Here is a 24806-nt window from a genome sequence, read left to right as displayed (position 1 = left end):
TATAAATCCACAGAATTTTAATCTGGATTAAATTAGTGTTAGTTTATTTGTTGGAGTTCATTTAGTTTATCCTCGTCCTGTGTAAAAGAAATAATTTATTTCACTAAATTTATGATTTTGCATGAGGACACTCATCCATTCCTTTTTGCTTCTGGTCTTGCACACTGATTATCTTTCTGTTTTTCCTGCTGGCAATATTCTTGTAATTCTTTTTAACATAGTCTTTGTGTCAGCATACAGATAAAACACAGATATTTTTTTTTAGCATTAATAGTAGCTCCAATCAACTGTATCTGAAACCATGCCAGTATTTGACATGTTGATTTTATTTTTTGCACCTCTGCTTTTCCAACTGGGACAAATTAAAGAACATTGTTTTTACAGTACTATTCCAAACTCTTGAATCACTCCTCGTGCCCTAAATTGGAAATGGGTGCAGCAATTTATTGAAACATTTGCAAACATGCATGGAAATACAGTATCTAAGAGGTTCTATGATTCTAACTCGCATAAAAATCTATCTTTGGTATGACTACTTTTATTCTTCAGTACAGACTGTACTCTCTTTTGTCATTTCTTTAAGTAGTCTTCAGGAATAGTTCTCCAGGCTTCTCCCTCTTTGATGTTGGTTGCCTTTTGCCCTGTTCTCTGTCAAGATGATCCACACTGCTTCAATAATGTTGAGGCTGAGGGACTGTGGTGGCAAATCCAGTAAAGTAAAGTGCTCAGTTGTGTGTTTTTTCCATCCAGTTATGTTTTTACTGCACTCACTGTGTGTTTGGGATCATTGCTATACTAAAAAATGACAGGGAAATCAGACACTTTCCAGATGGCATTACATGGTCAATCAAACTCTGACAGTACTTTTCTGTATTTATAATTCCATCAGTTGTGGAGATCCCCAACACCACTGGCTCAAATTGTCACTTCACCTGGTATTTACAGAAATAATCACACAGTGTGTAGTCTAACAGTGCAAAACCTAAAATAAGGATAAATAACAATCAAACAGTTATTTATCAGACCTTACGCCACTCATTTTCAGTTCAGTTCTTGTGTAATTTAGCATACCTCATCCTTTCACCCCTATTTCCTTTCCTTAAGAATGGCTTCTTGACAGCCACCCTTCCACTGAGGCCATTGCTGATGAGGTTTCAGTGAACAGTAGACTGAAGGTCCAGATGTGGCTCTCAAGTCTTGTGTCAAGTTAGGTGGATTTTGTGTGTGTAGAACGCTGGTTCTCCTCTTTAGTCATGGACCTTTTTTGTACCTTAATGATTCATAGATGAGAGTTAACGAGCTTAAAAAAAACATATATCTGAAATGGATTGAAAATAAGTAAAAAAGCAGCCAATGGCCAAACAAAGACCTTCACAAGTCCTGTAGAATTACTACTCAAAAACAACTTTTTAAAAAATACAAGAAAATCCGGCTCCTTGGAAGCAAAATTCAAATAAAGGCACATTACTGTGTGTCTAACACATCAGCCCTCAGTGCCACAGGTAGTGCACCACAGGTTAGCCACGCGTCTCAGAGTCCCCAGAGGCCAGAGGGGGCCCCACACAGACGCTCTTGTTGCTGCTGGCCTCATTCCCCGCTAATTACAGCACTCATCTCTGCTCTCCCATGAGACGCCACAACACTGATGACAACACGGGGAAGGTTCTGCATCACCAGCAGCTGAGGCTGCCGACTGCACATCAATACCCAAGGGGGCAAAAGGAGTAACGATGGTGTGATTGCATGTTGGGGGGTTTGTGGTTAGAGTTATGCAGGGACAGTTTTGCTGGTACTATCAGTCTGGCACATCCTAAACTGATTCATTAATTGCAACTTTATTGTGTTAATCTGTTGCAATTCAGCTCTGATTTAGAAAAACACGTGAAACCTAAAACTATAAACTTACAACATGTGGTGTTCTGTCAGATACACTACACCACACGATCCAGCATGAGTCTGAGTACAAGTCTGAGTAGAAAACAAAGATGAATCTTGTTGTCCTTTGGTGCCACCTTGTCAGACTACAGCTTGCACGTCCCTGAGGATGACTCTTGATCGATGAGCTCCAAAGATACTGTACCTCTCAGTGTGATTGTTCATTAGCAGGACACTGGGATCTAATGGCCAGCACACTTCTGGCAGTCATAAATCTCCAGACTCCACCCAGGTTTGCTCCCCTGTCTCATCAAGACCCGTGAAGAATGGAGTCAGTGTGATAAAAAAGGAGAGTGGGATTTATATTTTCCCTCTACCACCTCCTCCACGCACCGAGATGAGCTAACAGGCACAGAGAAATGACAAGTGGGACCTCGACAAGACACCCCCGTGAATGTGATGATGCCGCTAGATGTCTTTTAGATGCTGATGAGCCTGCTGGACAAAAAGAGCATTTTAATGTCTCTTTTCTGTTTATTATACATTATACTTCAGAGTGTTTTGCACCCAAGCAGAACAGCTGAGATGAAAGTGGGGTTTACAGGGCCCTAAAACCAAAGCAACTAAATGGGGTTTGACCTTCAAATTGACACATTTGTTTTTCTTACTGTGACTTGCCAAACGTCTTACAAGAAAACACTTATGTGTGGTAGATAGAAATACATTCCGAGTGGCTCGTTTGTAGTGGAATGAGAGCAGGTGTATTGACAGGTGAAAGTCAAGTGAATGGAAAACTGAGTACTGCTGAACAGGTGAGGAAACACTGGGCTTGAAATTGTTTAAACTTAGAAAGATTTCCTTGTAGTCTTTCTAATGTGTGGCCTTAATGTGACCTTGACTGTGCCTCTGAAAGCATGATGCCTCATTTATTACATCCTTCTCCTAGTATGCTGTGTATACAGTGATTGCTCTGAAATACAGCTTCACATTTGTGAGTACAAGAGGTTCTGGTGTTCCTTGACCTTTTCCTTTATCTTAACATTTATCATTAACTAATCAGTGAATGCATATTTTGGAAAAGTTGCTCCAAAGCTGCAAAAATGAGGAACATCTTTCCTAAAATGCACTTTCCTAATTAGTCTTAAAATACTTTTTGACAGTTGGATGATGTCATAGTCTGACCAATTTGTGTGGGGCGGTGGAGAGTGAATACATTGCTGCTGCGTCCAATTCACTCTGACCTTATTTTTATTCTGCAGTTCCATGTCATGAAATTTAGGTCAGAGAACAATGCACTCTCTCTGTTAGAACTAGCGGGGTGCCAAAACCCTAGCTACTCTCCTCTGACCCTCATCCCAAGCTTTCGCATTCATCCACACAACGTTTCACTTCACAGACTGGAAGATGTATAAAAAAACAAGGTAATTTTATCTGGAAAGATGTTTGTACTGCTATCTATCTATCTATCTATCTATCTATCTCATAAAATACTGTGTTACAGCTTGGCTGATGATGGGCACAAGCCTGGTGTGATGATATCACCTCAGGCATGATATCACCGCAGGCAAAGTTAAAAAGTCCCGTGAATGAGGCTGCAGCTCCACAAATGTAAAAATTTATGATTATTATCTAACAGTATTGAGAAAATTCCTCTCAGCTCAGTCAAAGGTATTTAAAACAAGAACTATCGGTGAGGTTTTTGATAACTTCAGTCAGTTCTTTTTCCCTCTTATGAGCTCTTATGACCTCTGTTTCATTAACCATAAGGTCTTTCTTTCATTTTATTCCCTCATGTATTTATTTATTACAGTTTTTGCTCTTTACCTTTAAAATAATTTGAAGTAACTTATTAATCATAACGTGTCTTATTTTGTTTTCCATCTTAGTACAGTATCCCCCAATTTTTTTTTCTGGGTTGAGTCTGGTATCGTGTCGCCAGGTTGTGTGAATGTGGTAGTCAGTGCGGCTCCGCGATGGTTCCATAGTGTAATGGTTAGCACTCTGGACTCTGAATCTGGACTCTGAATCCAGCGATCTTCTCTGGCACACCAAAACTGTGCTATAATTGTGTTTTCAGTCGGAAGTGTATAAAATCAAGCAGCAAACCTTGACCGCTCCCTTTACAAACACTTGTCAATCACTATGTGGTACTAAAGAGCTGTCTGAAATTCAGTTGTACACCACGCAAAGTTACAGAGTGGGGTGTCTGAGTGCTGAGGTGCGCTTGTGCGTAAAAGTCACAAACACTCCCCTGACTCACTAACTGCACAGCTGACTTCAAAGTCAGCACAGAAAGTGTGCGCCACCAGTATGTGTTTCCATGGCTCAACAGCTGCTATATGTGTTGTGTGCAGTATAACGTTTGTGTCTTCCCAAGTATCTCAGTTTGTAACCTCCACAAGGCTGCCTTGTTTACGTCAGGATGGCCGAGCGGTCTAAGGCGCTGCGTTCAGGTCGCAGTCTCCTCTGGAGGCGTCGGTTCGAATCGCACTTCTGACATTGAAGCTTTACTCTTCTTGATATTGTGATCACATACACTTGAAATTTGGTTTAACCACGAGGTTTCTCAGAACTTGCTTATGACAGTTGTGCACCGTTCATCCCTGAACTTTACTGGATTTTCCAATGATGTACACTGTAACAAAATTCTACATAATTCTAATAAAATTCACTACAGGAAGCTGATTACTGCTGCACAACTAAATGTGTGCATCTTTGAATGTGCTCACATTGACACTGATGTGCTAAAAACCTGATTTTGTGAAGTCAAAACTTTCAGCAAGTTGAAACAATCTTTGTTATTTACTCCAATTATCCCAAAATAAGGATTGGTCCCATCCAATGTCATGGCATGAAAATAGGAGAGGCTGTCATCAATTCAATCAGACACTTGCGAAAATTGTAAACACTGAGTAAAAATCCTTCAATATTTTTATTGTATTTCTGACAGTGTACACACAAAACAATAATATACAAACACACACACACATACGCTGTCCTTCGGCTTATTAAAAAGGCTATGTCATGTTTTTGCTTGGTAAAAACAAAAACAAAAAAAACAACAAAAAACCAACAACCTGTTATTACTGTGCTGACTTCCTCATTTTGAAATGATTAGTTGTTGTTGTTTTTTTGTTTTTTTTTTTGTTTTTTTTTTTACATCATTTCATCTTGGTTGATGATGGGCACTAACCTGATGAGCGCACATGAATGAAAGTAAAACTTTCTGTGAACGTAGCTGCTTCTCGCCGGGTGCGGTGGCGCGTGCCTGTAATCCAAGCTACCGGGAGGCTGAGGTTGGAGGATCGTTTGAGCTCAGGATCTCTGAGCTGCAGCAGGCTATGTCGATCGGGTGTCCGCACTAAGTTCGGCATTGATATGGTGATCCTGGGGGAGCCCGGGACCACCAGGTCGTCTAAGGAGGGGTGCACCGGCCCAGGTCGGAGACGGAGCAGGTCAAAGCCCCCGTGTCGCTCAGTAGTGGGATCGCGCCTGTGAATAGATGCTGTAGCGCAGCCTGAGCAATACAGCGAGACCCAATCTTTATACACACCCTTATACCTGTCTCTACATCACACAGCATCCTCATCAGCCCGTCTTTGTCTTTTTAATTAACGTTAAACACGCTCACAAACCTGCTGCTCTGCTTGTCCTGCACCACCTCCACCTGCAGGACAGCTGCAAATACATCCTCCATCCTAAACACTTCTGATGCCCAGCAGGTGGAGACAAACTCAAACTAGGAAATTCATTCAGGTAACCTTTGGGTTTAATATTTGCATCTTATGATCACAGCTTTGACTGTCATGTAAAAAGGTTTTTTTTTTTAGAAGTGAACTGTCCACAGCGGACAAGTCTGCACATTTAGACATTTACACAGTTACTGCGTGACTTCAGTACAGGCATGAGTCAGGATTTTGGGGTAAAGTAAATGTTTTCTTTCTTCTGCACATCAGCTGCGATAACAGTCTAAATAATTGCAACTCCCCCAAGAATGCAGAGATGACAGCTGCACAACTAAGAGCTCTATTTTTTTTTTTTTCAACTACTGTGCAAATCAGCTGTTTCATTCAAGAGTCAAAAGTGGGATAATAAGCCACACCCAGAATGGTGACTGTGACTTGAATGCAGCACCATAGCCCGCCCGGGCATCTTGACACCCCCTGCTGTACAGTTTTGTAACTTTAATTATTCCAAACAGCCGCCTATGTAGTCTTAATTGTTCATATCATGCCCCACATCAGTTAAAATGGTCATATAAACATGTAAATGGAATTATAGAAACTGTTGAAAATTGGGCGACAAATATGACAATTACAAACATTGTCAAAGTAACAAGCATACTAACCTGATCAGACTTCAAAAAGACACAGGATGGCCAAGCGACCACAGGTGCTGTGTTTAGGCTGCAGTCTCTCCTGGAATTGTGCGTTCAAATCCCACTTCCTTCAGCCAGTTTAGTGAATGAAGATGTTATGCGCAGTCTCAAATCACTTGTGCACCTGTGCTGGAGTCACATGTTAAATCTACCTACAGCACTTGCTGTACTCGTATCGAAGTTATGTTTAAATTCTGCTTTTACATTTAATCTTTACTGTGGGTACCAGCTTATGTTTCATGTTTTGGTTTCAAATCATCTGGAAGTGCCATTTTTCACTGATTCTTTCATTCAAAGCATGTTTTAAGAGTATTATAGATTGTCTGCTGGGGAAGGGTTAAAAGAAACACCAAGAATCCCATGGTCAAAAAAAAAAAATGATTGGGGATGTGGCATCAAGTTAAGACTCACCTCAATGAAGTTGATTCACTCTCAGTATTCAATCCGATATGGGGAAACGACCAGTATCCCCCAGGAGAAGGTGAAGGGGGATTTGAAATATGGGGTGAAAAGGGGTTATACAAAAATAGGAGATCTTTATAATCCGGATAATAAACACTTGTTGCCCTTTGATAAAATTGTTGTCAAGCATGACATAGCCCGCAGCCAGTTCTACAGACATTTACAACTGAGAGATTTTACTAGAACACAGCAAAACCAGTCCTTGTCCGTTCCTGGTGTATCAACACTCAAAGAAATGATAGTGAAAGATTGCCAGGGAAGGGACTGTGTTGCACTTTACTGGGATAATTTCTATATTTTTTAATAGATTTTTTATCTTATAATCAACAGTATATAAAACAATATATATATATCAGTCTGGTACGGTGTTGACATAATGCCGCAATCTGGCAGTCATACCTTCTTTTTGAGCAGTGGTTCCATGGTCTTTGAATCCAGTGATCTGAGTTCAAATCTCAGTGAGACCTGGTTTTTAGAGGTGAAACCACACTTCATATCTTCTCTGGTTCACAGAAACTGTGCTATAATTGTGTTTTCAGTCACAGGTGTATAAAATCAAGCAGCAAACCTTGACCGCTCCCTTTACAAACACTTGTCAATCACTATGTTGACTCACTAACTGCACAGCTCCAAACCTCTTCTGACTTCAAAGTCAGCACCAAAACAGGGCGCCATGACCTTCATGGTATTGATTTCCATGGCTGAACAGCAGCTATATGTTTTGTGAAGTATAATATTTATGTCTTCTAAAGTAAGTTGGAAGTGCAGACACCTGATCAGCATAGCCTGCTGTAGCTCAGAGCTCCTGAGCTCAAACAAACGTCCAACCTCAGCCTCCCGGCAACTTAGATTACAGGAACGCGCCACCACACCAGGCAAGATGCAGCCTCACTGAAAGAGGTTTTAACTATCAGTCAAGTGACATCATCAGGATAGTGCCCATCTTCAGCCAAGATGTAATCCTGTAAAAAACAAAAACAAAAACCAGATCATTTCAAAAGAAGGAATTCAGCACAGTTATAAGAAGTAATGGTGTTTTTGTTTTTGTGCACATAGTTCAAATCTCAGTGGGACCTGGTTTTTAGAGGTGAAACCACACTTCATGTCTTCTCTGGTTCACAGAAACAGTGCTACAGTTGTGTTTTCAGTCAAAACTGTATAAAATCAAGCAGCTAACCTTGACCTCTGCCTTTAGAAATGATTGTGAATTCCTATGTGCTACTAAAGAGCTTATACTTGTGCGTATAAGTCACAAACACTCTGCTCACTCACTGACTGAGCATGATCATCATTTTCGAGCTATAAATGGCATCAGCCTCTCCACAATTGACAGTATCCTTAAAAGAACCCATTGGCTGAATACTTTTTGGCATGTTGCCATGATCAGGCAGTTCACGCACTCGCACGGGGGTTCCATGGTGTAACGTTTAGCACTCTGGACTCTGAATCCAGCGATCCGAGTTCAAATCTCGGTGGGACCTGAGGTTTTTCTCCGCTGATTGGAATGTGAAACATTAGCGCGTCTTCTCTGGCACACCAAAACTGTGCTATAATTGTGTTTTCAGTCACAGGTGTATGAAATCAAGCAGCAAACCTTGACCGCTCCCTTTACAAACACTTGTCAATCACTATGTGGTACTAAAGAGCTGTCTGAAATTCAGTTGTACACCACGCAAAGTTACAGAGTGGGGTGTCTGAGTGCTGAGGTGCGCTTGTGCGTAAAAGTCACAAACACTCCCCTGACTCACTAACTGCACAGCTGACTTCAAAGTCAGCACAGAAAGTGTGCGCCACCAGTATGTGTTTCCATGGCTCAACAGCTGCTATATGTGTTATGTGCAGTATAACGTTTGTGTCTTCCCAAGTATCTCAGTTTGTAACTTCCACAAGGCTGCCTTGTTTACGTCAGGATGGCCGAGCGGTCTAAGGCGCTGCGTTCAGGTCGCAGTCTCCTCTGGAGGCGTGGGTTCGAATCCCACTTCTGACATTGAAGCTTTGCTCTTCTTGATATTGTGACAACATACACTTGAAATTTGGTTTAACCGCGAGGTTTCTCAGAACTTGCTTATGACAGTTGTGCACCGTTCATCCCTGAACTTTACTGGATTTTCCAATGATGTACACTGTAACAAAATTCTACATAATTCTAATAAAATTCACTACAGGAAGCTGATTACTGCTGCACAACTAAATGTGTGCATCTTTGAATGTGCTCACATTGACACTGATGTGCTAAAACCTGATTTTGTGAAGTCAAAACTTTCAGCAAGTTGAAACAATCTTTGTTATTTACTCCAATTATCCCAAAATAAGGATTGGTCCCATCCAATGTCATGGCATGAAAATATGAGAGGCTGTCATCGATTCAATCAGACACTTGCGAAAATTGTAAACACTGAGTAAAAATCCTTCAATATTTTTATTGTATTTCTGACAGTGTACACACAAAACAATAATATACAAACACACACACACATACGCTGTCCTTCGGCTTATTAAAAAGGCTATGTCATGTTTTTGCTTGGTCAAAAAAACCCACCAACAACAACAACAAAAAACCAACAACCTGTTATTACTGTGCTGACTTCCTCATTTTGAAATGATTAGGGGTTTTTTTGTTTTGTTTTGTTTTTGTTTTTACATCATTTCATCTTGGCTGATGATGGGCACTAACCTGATGAGCTCACATGAATGAAAGTAAAACTTTCTGTGAACGTAGCTGCTTCTCGCCGGGTGCGGTGGCGCGTGCCTGTAATCCAAGCTACCGGGAGGCTGAGGTTGGAGGATCGTTTGAGCTCAGGAGCTCTGAGCTGCAGCAGGCTATGTCGATCGGGTGTCCGCACTAAGTTCGGCATTGATATGGTGATCCTGGGGGAGCCCGGGACCACCAGGTCGTCTAAGGAGGGGTGCACCGGCCCAGGTCGGAGACGGAGCAGGTCAAAGCCCCCGTGTCGCTCAGTAGTGGGATCGCGCCTGTGAATAGATGCTGTAGCGCAGCCTGAGCAATACAGCGAGACCCAATCTTTATACACACCCTTATACCTGTCTCTACATCACACAGCAGCCTCATCAGTCCTTATTTATCTTTTTAATTGGCGTCAAAACACTCACAAACCTGCTGCTCTGCTTGTCCTGCACCACCTCAACTTGCAACTACATCCTCCACCCTAAACACTCCTGCCGCCCAGCAGGTGGAGACAAGCTCACTCACTCACTCACTCACTCACTCACTCATATATATATCAGTCTGGTATGGTGTCGACATAATGCCGCAATCTGGCAGTCATGCCTTCTTTTTGAGCAGTGGTTCCATGGTCTTTGAATCCAGTGATCTGAGTTCAAATCTCAGTGGGACCTGGTTTTTAGAGGTGAAACCACACTTCATGTCTTCTCTGGTTCACAGAAACAGTGCTACAGTTGTGTTTTCAGTCAAAACTGTATAAAATCAAGCAGCTAACCTTGACCTCTGCCTTTAGAAATGATTGTGAATTCCTATGTGCTACTAAAGAGCTTATACTTGTGCGTATAAGTCACAAACACTCTGCTCACTCACTGACTGAGCATGATCATCATTTTCGAGCTATAAATGGCATCAGCCTCTCCACAATTGACAGTATCCTTAAAAGAACCCATTGGCTGAATACTTTTTGGCATGTTGCCATGATCAGGCAGTTCACGCACTCGCACGGGGTTCCATGGTGTAATGGTTAGCACTCTGGACTCTGAATCCAGCGATCCGAGTTCAAATCTCGGTGGGACCTGAGGTTTTCTCCGCTGATTGGAATGTGAAACATTAGCGCGTCTTCTCTGGCACACCAAAACTGTGCTATAATTGTGTGTTCAGTCACAGGTGTATAAAATCAAGCAGCAAACCTTGACCGCTCCCTTTACAAACACTTGTCAATCACTATGTGAGCTGTCTGAAATTCAGTTGTACACCACGCAAAGTTACAGAGTGGGGTGTCTGAGTGCTGAGGTGCGCTTGTGCGTAAAAGTCACAAACACTCCCCTGACTCACTAACTGCACAGCTGACTTCAAAGTCAGCACAGAAAGTGGGCGCCACCAGTATGTGTTTCCATGGCTCAACAGCTGCTATATGTGTTATGTGCAGTATAACGTTTGTGTCTTCCCAAGTATCTCAGTTTGTAACTTCCACAAGGCTGCCTTGTTTACGTCAGGATGGCCGAGCGGTCTAAGGCGCTGCGTTCAGGTCGCAGTCTCCTCTGGAGGCGTGGGTTCGAATCCACTTCTGACATTGAAGCTTTGCTCTTCTTGATATTGTGACAACATACACTTGAAATTTGGTTTAACCGCGAGGTTTCTCAGAACTTGCTTATGACAGTTGTGCACCGTTCATCCCTGAACTTTACTGGATTTTCCAATGATGTACACTGTAACAAAATTCTACATAATTCTAATAAAATTCACTACACGAAGCTGATTACTGCTGCACAACTAAATGTGTGCATCTTTGAATGTGCTCACATTGACACTGATGTGCTAAAACCTGATTTTGTGAAGTCAAAACTTTCAGCAAGTTGAAACAATCTTTGTTATTTACTCCAATTATCCCAAAATAAGGATTGGTCCCATCCAATGTCATGGCATGAAAATATGAGAGGCTGTCATCGATTCAATCAGACACTTGCGAAAATTGTAAACACTGAGTAAAATCCTTCAATATTTTTATTGTATTTCTGACAGTGTACACACAAAACAATAATATACAAACACACACACACATACGCTGTCCTTCGGCTTATTAAAAGGCTATGTCATGTTTTTGCTTGGTCAAAAAACCACCAACAACAACAACAAAAACCAACAACCTGTTATTACGGTGCTGACTTCCTCATTTTGAAATGATTAGGGTTTTTTGTTTTGTTTTGTTTTTTGTTTTTACATCATTTCATCTTGGCTGATGATGGGCACTAACCTGATGAGCTCACATGAATGAAAGTAAAACTTTCTGTGAACGCAGCTGCTTCTCGCCGGGTGCGGTGGCGCGTGCCTGTAATCCAAGCTACCGGGAGGCTGAGGTTGGAGGATCGTTTGAGCTCAGGAGCTCTGAGCTGCAGCAGGCTATGTCGATCGGGTGTCCGCACTAAGTTCGGCATTGATATGGTGATCCTGGGGAGCCCGGGACCACCAGGTCGTCTAAGGAGGTGCACCGGCCCAGGTCGGAGACGGAGCAGGTCAAAGCCCCCGTGTCGCTCAGTAGTGGGATCGCGCCTGTGAATAGATGCTGTAGCGCAGCCTGAGCAATACAGCGAGACCCAATCTTTATACACACCCTTATACCTGTCTCTACATCACACAGCAGCCTCATCAGTCCTTATTTATCTTTTTAATTGGCGTCAAAAACACTCACAAACCTGCTGCTCTGCTTGTCCTGCACCACCTCAACTTGCAACTACATCCTCCACCCTAAACACTCCTGCCGCCCAGCAGGTGGAGACAAGCTCACTCACTCACTCACTCACTCATATATATATCAGTCTGGTATGGTGTCGACATAATGCCGCAATCTGGCAGTCATGCCTTCTTTTTGAGCAGTGGTTCCATGGTCTTTGAATCCAGTGATCTGAGTTCAAATCTCAGTGGGACCTGGTTTTTAGAGGTGAAACCACACTTCATGTCTTCTCTGGTTCACAGAAACAGTGCTACAGTTGTGTTTTCAGTCAAAACTGTATAAAATCAAGCAGCTAACCTTGACCTCTGCCTTTAGAAATGATTGTGAATTCCTATGTGCTACTAAAGAGCTTATACTTGTGCGTATAAGTCACAAACACTCTGCTCACTCACTGACTGAGCATGATCATCATTTTCGAGCTATAAATGGCATCAGCCTCTCCACAATTGACAGTATCCTTAAAAGAACCCATTGGCTGAATACTTTTGGCATGTTGCCATGATCAGGCAGTTCACGCACTCGCACGGGGGTTCCATGGTGTAATGGTTAGCACTCTGGACTCTGAATCCAGCGATCCGAGTTCAAATCTCGGTGGGACCTGAGGTTTTTCTCCGCTGATTGGAATGTGAAACATTAGCGCGTCTTCTCTGGCACACCAAAACTGTGCTATAATTGTGTGTTCAGTCACAGGTGTATAAAATCAAGCAGCAAACCTTGACCGCTCCCTTTACAAACACTTGTCAATCACTATGTGAGCTGTCTGAAATTCAGTTGTACACCACGCAAAGTTACAGAGTGGGGTGTCTGAGTGCTGAGGTGCGCTTGTGCGTAAAAGTCACAAACACTCCCTGACTCACTAACTGCACAGCTGACTTCAAAGTCAGCACAGAAAGTGGGCGCCACCAGTATGTGTTTCCATGGCTCAACAGCTGCTATATGTGTTATGTGCAGTATAACGTTTGTGTCTTCCCAAGTATCTCAGTTTGTAACTTCCACAAGGCTGCCTTGTTTACGTCAGGATGGCCGAGCGGTCTAAGGCGCTGCGTTCAGGTCGCAGTCTCCTCTGGAGGCGTGGGTTCGAATCCCACTTCTGACATTGAAGCTTTGCTCTTCTTGATATTGTGACAACATACACTTGAAATTTGGTTTAACCGCGAGGTTTCTCAGAACTTGCTTATGACAGTTGTGCACCGTTCATCCCTGAACTTTACTGGATTTTCCAATGATGTACACTGTAACAAAATTCTACATAATTCTAATAAAATTCACTACAGGAAGCTGATTACTGCTGCACAACTAAATGTGTGCATCTTTGAATGTGCTCACATTGACACTGATGTGCTAAAACCTGATTTTGTGAAGTCAAAACTTTCAGCAAGTTGAAACAATCTTTGTTATTTACTCCAATTATCCCAAAATAAGGATTGGTCCCATCCAATGTCATGGCATGAAAATATGAGAGGCTGTCATCGATTCAATCAGACACTTGCGAAAATTGTAAACACTGAGTAAAAATCCTTCAATATTTTTATTGTATTTCTGACAGTGTACACACAAAACAATAATATACAAACACACACACACATACGCTGTCCTTCGGCTTATTAAAAAGGCTATGTCATGTTTTGCTTGGTCAAAAAAACCACCAACAACAACAACAAAAACCAACAACCTGTTATTACTGTGCTGACTTCCTCATTTTGAAATGATTAGGGTTTTTTTGTTTTGTTTTGTTTTTGTTTTTACATCATTTCATCTTGGCTGATGATGGGCACTAACCTGATGAGCTCACATGAATGAAAGTAAAACTTTCTGTGAACGTAGCTGCTTCTCGCCGGGTGCGGTGGCGCGTGCCTGTAATCCAAGCTACCGGGAGGCTGAGGTTGGAGGATCGTTTGAGCTCAGGAGCTCTGAGCTGCAGCAGGCTATGTCGATCGGGTGTCCGCACTAAGTTCGGCATTGATATGGTGATCCTGGGGAGCCCGGGACCACCAGGTCGTCTAAGGAGGGTGCACCGGCCCAGGTCGGAGACGGAGCAGGTCAAAGCCCCCGTGTCGCTCAGTAGTGGGATCGCGCCTGTGAATAGATGCTGTAGCGCAGCCTGAGCAATACAGCGAGACCCAATCTTTATACACACCCTTATACCTGTCTCTACATCACACAGCAGCCTCATCAGTCCTTATTTATCTTTTTAATTGGCGTCAAAAAAACACTCACAAACCTGCTGCTCTGCTTGTCCTGCACCACCTCAACTTGCAACTACATCCTCCACCTAAACACTCCTGCCGCCCAGCAGGTGGAGACAAGCTCACTCACTCACTCACTCACTCACTCACTCATATATATATCAGTCTGGTATGGTGTCGACATAATGCCGCAATCTGGCAGTCATGCCTTCTTTTTGAGCAGTGGTTCCATGGTCTTTGAATCCAGTGATCTGAGTTCAAATCTCAGTGGGACCTGGTTTTTAGAGGTGAAACCACACTTCATGTCTTCTCTGGTTCACAGAAACAGTGCTACAGTTGTGTTTTCAGTCAAAACTGTATAAAATCAAGCAGCTAACCTTGACCTCTGCCTTTAGAAATGATTGTGAATTCCTATGTGCTACTAAAGAGCTTATACTTGTGCGTATAAGTCACAAACACTCTGCTCACTCACTGACTGAGCATGATCATCATTTTCGAGCTATAAATGGCATCAGCCTCTCCACAATTGACAGTATCCTTAAAAGAACCCATTGGCTGAATACTTTTGGCATGTTGCCATGATCAGGCAGTTCACGCACTCGCACGGGGTTCCATGGTGTAATGGTTAGCACTCTGGACTCTGAATCCAGCGATCCGAGTTCAAATCTCGGTGGGACCTGAGGTTTTTCTCCGCTGATTGGAATGTGAAACATTAGCGCGTCTTCTCTGGCACACCAAAACTGTGCTATAATTGTGTGTTCAGTCACAGGTGTATAAAATCAAGCAGCAAACCTTGACCGCTCCCTTTACAAACACTTGTCAATCACTATGTGAGCTGTCTGAAATTCAGTTGTACACCACGCAAAGTTACAGAGTGGGGTGTCTGAGTGCTGAGGTGCGCTTGTGCGTAAAAGTCACAAACACTCCCCTGACTCACTAACTGCACAGCTGACTTCAAAGTCAGCACAGAAAGTGGGCGCCACCAGTATGTGTTTCCATGGCTCAACAGCTGCTATATGTGTTATGTGCAGTATAACGTTTGTGTCTTCCCAAGTATCTCAGTTTGTAACTTCCACAAGGCTGCCTTGTTTACGTCAGGATGGCCGAGCGGTCTAAGGCGCTGCGTTCAGGTCGCAGTCTCCTCTGGAGGCGTGGGTTCGAATCCCACTTCTGACATTGAAGCTTTGCTCTTCTTGATATTGTGACAACATACACTTGAAATTTGGTTTAACCGCGAGGTTTCTCAGAACTTGCTTATGACAGTTGTGCACCGTTCATCCCTGAACTTTACTGGATTTTCCAATGATGTACACTGTAACAAAATTCTACATAATTCTAATAAAATTCACTACACGAAGCTGATTACTGCTGCACAACTAAATGTGTGCATCTTTGAATGTGCTCACATTGACACTGATGTGCTAAAAACCTGATTTTGTGAAGTCAAAACTTTCAGCAAGTTGAAACAATCTTTGTTATTTACTCCAATTATCCCAAAATAAGGATTGGTCCCATCCAATGTCATGGCATGAAAATATGAGAGGCTGTCATCGATTCAATCAGACACTTGCGAAAATTGTAAACACTGAGTAAAATCCTTCAATATTTTTATTGTATTTCTGACAGTGTACACACAAAACAATAATATACAAACACACACACACATACGCTGTCCTTCGGCTTATTAAAAGGCTATGTCATGTTTTTGCTTGGTCAAAAAAACCCACCAACAACAACAACAAAAAACCAACAACCTGTTATTACGGTGCTGACTTCCTCATTTTGAAATGATTAGGGGTTTTTTTGTTTTGTTTTGTTTTTTGTTTTTTACATCATTTCATCTTGGCTGATGATGGGCACTAACCTGATGAGCTCACATGAATGAAAGTAAAACTTTCTGTGAACGCAGCTGCTTCTCGCCGGGTGCGGTGGCGCGTGCCTGTAATCCAAGCTACCGGGAGGCTGAGGTTGGAGGATCGTTTGAGCTCAGGAGCTCTGAGCTGCAGCAGGCTATGTCGATCGGGTGTCCGCACTAAGTTCGGCATTGATATGGTGATCCTGGGGAGCCCGGGACCACCAGGTCGTCTAAGGAGGGTGCACCGGCCCAGGTCGGAGACGGAGCAGGTCAAAGCCCCCGTGTCGCTCAGTAGTGGGATCGCGCCTGTGAATAGATGCTGTAGCGCAGCCTGAGCAATACAGCGAGACCCAATCTTTATACACACCCTTATACCTGTCTCTACATCACACAGCAGCCTCATCAGTCCTTATTTATCTTTTTAATTGGCGTCAAAAACACTCACAAACCTGCTGCTCTGCTTGTCCTGCACCACCTCAACTTGCAACTACATCCTCCACCCTAAACACTCCTGCCGCCCAGCAGGTGGAGACAAGCTCACTCACTCACTCACTCACTCATATATATATCAGTCTGGTATGGTGTCGACATAATGCCGCAATCTGGCAGTCATGCCTTCTTTTTGAGCAGTGGTTCCATGGTCTTTGAATCCAGTGATCTGAGTTCAAATCTCAGTGGGACCTGGTTTTTAGAGGTGAAACCACACTTCATGTCTTCTCTGGTTCACAGAAACAGTGCTACAGTTGTGTTTTCAGTCAAAACTGTATAAAATCAAGCAGCTAACCTTGACCTCTGCCTTTAGAAATGATTGTGAATTCCTATGTGCTACTAAAGAGCTTATACTTGTGCGTATAAGTCACAAACACTCTGCTCACTCACTGACTGAGCATGATCATCATTTTCGAGCTATAAATGGCATCAGCCTCTCCACAATTGACAGTATCCTTAAAAGAACCCATTGGCTGAATACTTTTGGCATGTTGCCATGATCAGGCAGTTCACGCACTCGCACGGGGTTCCATGGTGTAATGGTTAGCACTCTGGACTCTGAATCCAGCGATCCGAGTTCAAATCTCGGTGGGACCTGAGGTTTTCTCCGCTGATTGGAATGTGAAACATTAGCGCGTCTTCTCTGGCACACCAAAACTGTGCTATAATTGTGTGTTCAGTCACAGGTGTATAAAATCAAGCAGCAAACCTTGACCGCTCCCTTTACAAACACTTGTCAATCACTATGTGAGCTGTCTGAAATTCAGTTGTACACCACGCAAAGTTACAGAGTGGGGTGTCTGAGTGCTGAGGTGCGCTTGTGCGTAAAAGTCACAAACACCCCTGACTCACTAACTGCACAGCTGACTTCAAAGTCAGCACAGAAAGTGGGCGCCACCAGTATGTGTTTCCATGGCTCAACAGCTGCTATATGTGTTATGTGCAGTATAACGTTTGTGTCTTCCCAAGTATCTCAGTTTGTAACTTCCACAAGGCTGCCTTGTTTACGTCAGGATGGCCGAGCGGTCTAAGGCGCTGCGTTCAGGTCGCAGTCTCTCTGGAGGCGTGGGTTCGAATCCCACTTCTGACATTGAAGCTTTGCTCTTCTTGATATTGTGACAACATACACTTGAAATTTGGTTTAACCGCGAGGTTTCTCAGAACTTGCTTATGACAGTTGTGCACCGTTCATCCCTGAACTTTACTGGATTTTCCAATGATGTACACTGTAACAAAATTCTACATAATTCTAATAAAATTCACTACACGAAGCTGATTACTGCTGCACAACTAAATGTGTGCATCTTTGAATGTGCTCACATTGACACTGATGTGCTAAAAACCTGATTTTGTGAAGTCAAAACTTTCAGCAAGTTGAAACAATCTTTGTTATTTACTCCAATTATCCCAAAATAAGGATTGGTCCCATCCAATGTCATGGCATGAAAATATGAGAGGCTGTCATCGATTCAATCAGACACTTGCGAAAATTGTAAACACTGAGTAAAATCCTTCAATATTTTTATTGTATTTCTGACAGTGTACACACAAAACAATAATATACAAACACACACACACATACGCTGTCCTTGGCTTATTAAAAGGCTATGTCATGTTTTTGCTTGGTCAAAACCACCAACAACAACAACAAAAACCAACAACCTGTTATTACGGTGCTGACTTCCTCATTTTGAAATGATTAGGGTTTTTTTTTGTTTTGTTTTGTTTTTGTTTTTACATCATTTCATCTTGGCTGATGATGGGCACTAACCTGATGAGCTCACATGAATGAAAGTAAAACTTTCTGTGAACGCAGCTGCTTCTCGCCGGGTGCGGTGGCGCGTGCCTGTAATCCAAGCTACCGGGAGGCTGAGGTTGGAGGATCGTTTGAGCTCAGGAGCTCTGAGCTGCAGCAGGCTATGTCGATCGGGTGTCCGCACTAAGTTCGGCATTGATATGGTGATCCTGGGGAGCCCGGGACCACCAGGTCGTCTAAGGAGGGTGCACCGGCCCAGGTCGGAGACGGAGCAGGTCAAAGCCCCGTGTCGCTCAGTAGTGGGATCGCGCCTGTGAATAGATGCTGTAGCGCAGCCTGAGCAATACAGCGAGACCCAATCTTTATACACACCCTTATACCTGTCTCTACATCACACAGCAGCCTCATCAGTCCTTATTTATCTTTTTAATTGGCGTCAAAAACACTCACAAACCTGCTGCTCTGCTTGTCCTGCACCACCTCAACTTGCAACTACATCCTCCACCCTAAACACTCCTGCCGCCCAGCAGGTGGAGACAAGCTCACTCACTCACTCACTCACTCATATATATATCAGTCTGGTATGGTGTCGACATAATGCCGCAATCTGGCAGTCATGCCTTCTTTTTGAGCAGTGGTTCCATGGTCTTTGAATCCAGTGATCTGAGTTCAAATCTCAGTGGGACCTGGTTTTTAGAGGTGAAACCACACTTCATGTCTTCTCTGGTTCACAGAAACAGTGCTACAGTTGTGTTTTCAGTCAAAACTGTATAAAATCAAGCAGCTAACCTTGACCTCTGCCTTTAGAAATGATTGTGAATTCCTATGTGCTACTAAAGAGCTTATACTTGTGCGTATAAGTCACAAACACTCTGCTCACTCACTGACTGAGCATGATCATCATTTTCGAGCTATAAATGGCATCAGCCTCTCCACAATTGACAGTATCCTTAAAAGAACCCATTGGCTGAATACTTTTGGCATGTTGCCATGATCAGGCAGTTCACGCACTCGCACGGGGTTCCATGGTGTAACGTTTAGCACTCTGGACTCTGAATCCAGCGATCCGAGTTCAAATCTCGGTGGGACCTGAGGTTTTTCTCCGCTGATTGGAATGTGAAACATTAGCTGCGTCTTCTCTGGCACACCAAAACTGTGCTATAATTGTGTGTTCAGTCACAGGTGTATAAAATCAAGCAGCAAACCTTGACCGCTCCTTTACAAACACTTGTCAATCACTATGTGAGCTGTCTGAAATTCAGTTGTACACCACGCAAAGTTACAGAGTGGGGTGTCTGAGTGCTGAGGTGCGCTTGTGCGTAAAAGTCACAAACACTCCCCTGACTCACTAACTGCACAGCTGACTTCAAAGTCAGCACAGAAAGTGGGCGCCACCAGTATGTGTTTCCATGGCTCAACAGCTGCTATATGTGTTATGTGCAGTATAACGTTTGTGTCTTCCCAAGTATCTCAGTTTGTAACTTCCACAAGGCTGCCTTGTTTACGTCAGGATGGCCGAGCGGTCTAAGGCGCTGCGTTCAGGTCGCAGTCTCCTCTGAGGCGTGGGTTCGAATCCCACTTCTGACATTGAAGCTTTGCTCTTCTTGATATTGTGACAACATACACTTGAAATTTGGTTTAACCGCGAGGTTTCTCAGAACTTGCTTATGACAGTTGTGCACCGTTCATCCCTGAACTTTACTGGATTTTCCAATGATGTACACTGTAACAAAATTCTACATAATTCTAATAAAATTCACTACACGAAGCTGATTACTGCTGCACAACTAAATGTGTGCATCTTTGAATGTGCTCACATTGACACTGATGTGCTAAAAACCTGATTTTGTGAAGTCAAAACTTTCAGCAAGTTGAAACAATCTTTGTTATTTACTCCAATTATCCCAAAATAAGGATTGGTCCCATCCAATGTCATGGCATGAAAATAGGAGAGGCTGTCATCGATTCAATCAGACACTTGCGAAAATTGTAAACACTGAGTAAAAATCCTTCAATATTTTTATTGTATTTCTGACAGTGTACACACAAAACAATAATATACAAACACACACACACATACGCTGTCCTTCGGCTTATTAAAAGGCTATGTCATGTTTTTTTTGCTTCAAAAAAACCACCAACAACAACAACAAAAACCAACAACCTGTTATTACTGTGCTGACTTCCTCATTTTGAAATGATTAGGTTTTTTTGTTTTGTTTTGTTTTTTTTTTTTTTTACATCATTTCATCTTGGCTGATGATGGGCACTAACCTGATGAGCTCACATGAATGAAAGTAAAACTTTCTGTGAACGTAGCTGCTTCTCGCCGGGTGCGGTGGCGCGTGCCTGTAATCCAAGCTACCGGGAGGCTGAGGTTGGAGGATCGTTTGAGCTCAGGAGCTCTGAGCTGCAGCAGGCTATGTCGATCGGGTGTCCGCACTAAGTTCGGCATTGATATGGTGATCCTGGGGGAGCCCGGGACCACCAGGTCGTCTAAGGAGGGGTGCACCGGCCCAGGTCGGAGACGGAGCAGGTCAAAGCCCCGTGTCGCTCAGTAGTGGGATCGCGCCTGTGAATAGATGCTGTAGCGCAGCCTGAGCAATACAGCGAGACCCAATCTTTATACACACCCTTATACCTGTCACTACATCACACAGCATCCTCATCAGCCCGTCTTTGTCTTTTTAATTAACGTTAAACACGCTCACAAACCTGCTGCTCTGCTTGTCCTGCACCACCTCCACCTGCAGGACAGCTGCAAATACATCCTCCATCCTAAACACTTCTGATGCCCAGCAGGTGGAGACAAACTCAAACTAGGAAATTCATTCAGGTAACCTTTGGGTTTAATATTTGCATCTTATGATCACAGCTTTGACTGTCATGTAAAAGTTTTTTTTAGAAGTGAACTGTCCACAGCGGACAAGTCTGCACATTTAGACATTTACACAGTTACTGCGTGACTTCAGTACAGGCATGAGTCAGGATTTTGGGGTAAAGTAAATGTTTTCTTTCTTCTGCACATCAGCTGCGATAACAGTCTAAATAATTGCAACTCCCCCAAGAATGCAGAGATGACAGCTGCACAACTAAGAGCTCTATTTTTTTTTTTTCAACTACTGTGCAAATCAGCTGTTTCATTCAAGAGTCAAAAGTGGGATAATAAGCCACACCCAGAATGGTGACTGTGACTTGAATGCAGCACCATAGCCCGCCGGGCATCTTGACACACCCCTGCTGTACAGTTTTGTAACTTTGATTATTCCAAACAGCCGCCTATGTAGTCTTAATTGTTCATATCATGCCCCACATCAGTTAAAAATGGTCATATAAACATGTAAATGGAATTATAGAAACTGTTGAAAATTGGAGCGACAAATATGACAATTACAAACATTGTCAAAGTAACAAGCATACTAACCTGATCAGACTTCAAAAAAAGACACAGGATGGCCAAGCGACCACAGGTGCTGTGTTTAGGCTGCAGTCTCTCCTGGAATTGTGCGTTCAAATCCCACTTCCTTCAGCCAGTTTACTGAATGAAGATGTTATGCATGAGATCTCAAATCACTTGTGCACCTGTGCTGGAGTCACATGTTAAATCTACCTACAGCACTTGCTGTACTCGTATCGAAGTTATGTTTAAATTCTGCTTTTACATTTAATCTTTACTGTGGGTACCAGCTTATGTTTCATGTTTTGGTTTCAAATCATCTGGAAGTGCCATTTTTTCACTGATTCTTTCATTCAAAGCATGTTTTAAGAGTATTATAGATTGTCTGCTGGGGAAGGGTTAAAAGAAACACACCAAGAATCCCATGGTCAAAAAATGATTGGGGATGTGGCATCAAGTTAAGACTCACCTCAATGAAGTTGATTCACTCTCAGTATTCAATCCGATATGGGAAAGCGACCAGTATCCCCAGGAGAAGGTGAAGGGGGATTTGAAATATGGGGTGAAAAGGGGTTATACAAAAAATAGGAGATCTTTATAATCCGGATAATAAACACTTGTTGCCCTTTGATAAAATTGTTGTCAAGCATGACATAGCCCGCAGCCAGTTCTACAGACATTTACAACTGAGAGATTTTACTAGAACACAGCAAAACCAGTCCTTGTCCGTTCCTGGTGTATCAACACTCAAAGAAATGATAGTGAAAGATTGCCAGGAAGGGACTGTGTTGCATTTTACTGGGATAATTTCTATATTTTTAATAGATTTTTATCTTATAATCAACAGTATATAAAACAATATATATATATCAGTCTGGTACGGTGTTGACATAATGCCGCAATCTGGCAGTCATACCTTCTTTTTGAGCAGTGGTTCCATGGTCTTTGAATCCAGTGATCTGAGTTCAAATCTCAGTGAGACCTGGTTTTAGAGGTGAAACCACACTTCATATCTTCTCTGGTTCACAGAAACTGTGCTATAATTGTGTTTTCAGTCACAGGTGTATAAAATCAAGCAGCAAACCTTGACCGCTCCCTTTACAAACACTTGTCAATCACTATGTTGACTCACTAACTGCACAGCTCCAAACCTCTTCTGACTTCAAAGTCAGCACCAAAACAGGGCGCCATGACCTTCATGGTATTGATTTCCATGGCTGAACAGCAGCTATATGTTTTGTGAAGTATAATATTTATGTCTTCTAAAGTAAGTTGGAAGTGCAGACACCTGATCAGCATAGCCTGCTGTAGCTCAGAGCTCCTGAGCTCAAACAAACGTCCAACCTCAGCCTCCCGGCAACTTAGATTACAGGAACGCGCCACCACACCAGGCAAGATGCAGCCTCACTGAAAGAGGTTTTAACTATCAGTCAAGTGACATCATCAGGATAGTGCCCATCTTCAGCCAAGATGTAATCCTGTAAAAACAAAAACAAAAACCAGATCATTTCAAAAGAAGGAATTCAGCACAGTTATAAGAAGTAATGGTGTTTTTGTTTTTGTGCACATAGTTCAAATCTCAGTGGGACCTGGTTTTTAGAGGTGAAACCACACTTCATGTCTTCTCTGGTTCACAGAAACAGTGCTACAGTTGTGTTTTCAGTCAAAACTGTATAAAATCAAGCAGCTAACCTTGACCTCTGCCTTTAGAAATGATTGTGAATTCCTATGTGCTACTAAAGAGCTTATACTTGTGCGTATAAGTCACAAATACTCTGCTCACTCACTGACTGAGCATGATCATCATTTTCGAGCTATAAATGGCATCAGCCTCTCCACAATTGACAGTATCCTTAAAAGAACCCATTGGCTGAATACTTTTTGGCATGTTGCCATGATCAGGCAGTTCACGCACTCGCACGGGGGTTCCATGGTGTAACGGTTAGCACTCTGGACTCTGAATCCAGCGATCCGAGTTCAAATCTCGGTGGGACCTGAGGTTTTTCTCCGCTGATTGGAATGTGAAACATTAGCGCGTCTTCTCTGGCACACCAAAACTGTGCTATAATTGTGTGTTCAGTCACAGGTGTATAAAATCAAGCAGCAAACCTTGACCGCTCCCTTTACAAACACTTGTCAATCACTATGTGAGCTGTCTGAAATTCAGTTGTACACCACGCAAAGTTACAGAGTGGGGTGTCTGAGTGCTGAGGTGCGCTTGTGCGTAAAAGTCACAAACACTCCCCTGACTCACTAACTGCACAGCTGACTTCAAAGTCAGCACAGAAAGTGTGCGCCACCAGTATGTGTTTCCATGGCTCAACAGCTGCTATATGTGTTATGTGCAGTATAACGTTTGTGTCTTCCCAAGTATCTCAGTTTGTAACTTCCACAAGGCTGCCTTGTTTACGTCAGGATGGCCGAGCGGTCTAAGGCGCTGCGTTCAGGTCGCAGTCTCCTCTGGAGGCGTGGGTTCGAATCCCACTTCTGACATTGAAGCTTTACTCTTCTTGATATTGTGACAACATACACTTGAAATTTGGTTTAACCACGAGGTTTCTCAGAACTTGCTTATGACAGTTGTGCACCGTTCATCCCTGAACTTTACTGGATTTTCCAATGATGTACACTGTAACAAAATTCTACATAATTCTAATAAAATTCACTACAGGAAGCTGATTACTGCTGCACAACTAAATGTGTGCATCTTTGAATGTGCTCACATTGACACTGATGTGCTAAAACCTGATTTTGTGAAGTCAAAACTTTCAGCAAGTTGAAACAATCTTTGTTATTTACTCCAATTATCCCAAAATAAGGATTGGTCCCATCCAATGTCATGGCATGAAAATATGAGAGGCTGTCATCGATTCAATCAGACACTTGCGAAAATTGTAAACACTGAGTAAAAATCCTTCAATATTTTTATTGTATTTCTGACAGTGTACACACAAAACAATAATATACAAACACACACACACATACGCTGTCCTT

The 24806-nt window shown here is 42.8% G+C and overlaps 12 non-coding genes across 12 annotated transcripts; all 12 read left to right on the top strand.

The window, feature by feature from the left end:
• The first annotated feature begins 4291 nt into the window (after nt 1-4291).
• Nucleotides 4292-4374, top strand: trnal-cag. Its single transcript has one exon. It is a non-coding gene; the product is annotated as a tRNA-Leu (tRNA).
• A 4245-nt stretch (nt 4375-8619) lies between these two features.
• Nucleotides 8620-8702, top strand: trnal-cag. Its single transcript has one exon. It is a non-coding gene; the product is annotated as a tRNA-Leu (tRNA).
• A 1702-nt stretch (nt 8703-10404) lies between these two features.
• trnaq-cug lies at nt 10405-10476 on the top strand. The gene has a single exon. It is a non-coding gene; the product is annotated as a tRNA-Gln (tRNA).
• Nucleotides 10477-10889: 413 nt separating this feature from the next.
• On the top strand, nt 10890-10971 carry trnal-cag. The gene has a single exon. It is a non-coding gene; the product is annotated as a tRNA-Leu (tRNA).
• Nucleotides 10972-12657: 1686 nt separating this feature from the next.
• trnaq-cug lies at nt 12658-12729 on the top strand. Its single transcript has one exon. It is a non-coding gene; the product is annotated as a tRNA-Gln (tRNA).
• A 413-nt stretch (nt 12730-13142) lies between these two features.
• On the top strand, nt 13143-13225 carry trnal-cag. The gene has a single exon. It is a non-coding gene; the product is annotated as a tRNA-Leu (tRNA).
• Nucleotides 13226-14922: 1697 nt separating this feature from the next.
• On the top strand, nt 14923-14994 carry trnaq-cug. The gene has a single exon. It is a non-coding gene; the product is annotated as a tRNA-Gln (tRNA).
• A 414-nt stretch (nt 14995-15408) lies between these two features.
• trnal-cag lies at nt 15409-15491 on the top strand. The gene has a single exon. It is a non-coding gene; the product is annotated as a tRNA-Leu (tRNA).
• Nucleotides 15492-17184: 1693 nt separating this feature from the next.
• trnaq-cug lies at nt 17185-17256 on the top strand. The gene has a single exon. It is a non-coding gene; the product is annotated as a tRNA-Gln (tRNA).
• Nucleotides 17257-17667: 411 nt separating this feature from the next.
• Nucleotides 17668-17749, top strand: trnal-cag. Its single transcript has one exon. It is a non-coding gene; the product is annotated as a tRNA-Leu (tRNA).
• A 2171-nt stretch (nt 17750-19920) lies between these two features.
• Nucleotides 19921-20002, top strand: trnal-cag. The gene has a single exon. It is a non-coding gene; the product is annotated as a tRNA-Leu (tRNA).
• A 4220-nt stretch (nt 20003-24222) lies between these two features.
• Nucleotides 24223-24305, top strand: trnal-cag. Its single transcript has one exon. It is a non-coding gene; the product is annotated as a tRNA-Leu (tRNA).
• Nucleotides 24306-24806: the final 501 nt, after the last annotated feature.

The sequence above is a fragment of the Oreochromis aureus genome, linkage group 15 (genome assembly GCF_013358895.1).
Source record: "Oreochromis aureus strain Israel breed Guangdong linkage group 15, ZZ_aureus, whole genome shotgun sequence".
Lineage (NCBI taxonomy): Eukaryota > Metazoa > Chordata > Actinopteri > Cichliformes > Cichlidae > Oreochromis > Oreochromis aureus.
This window is presented reverse-complemented; position numbering and strand designations above follow the sequence as displayed.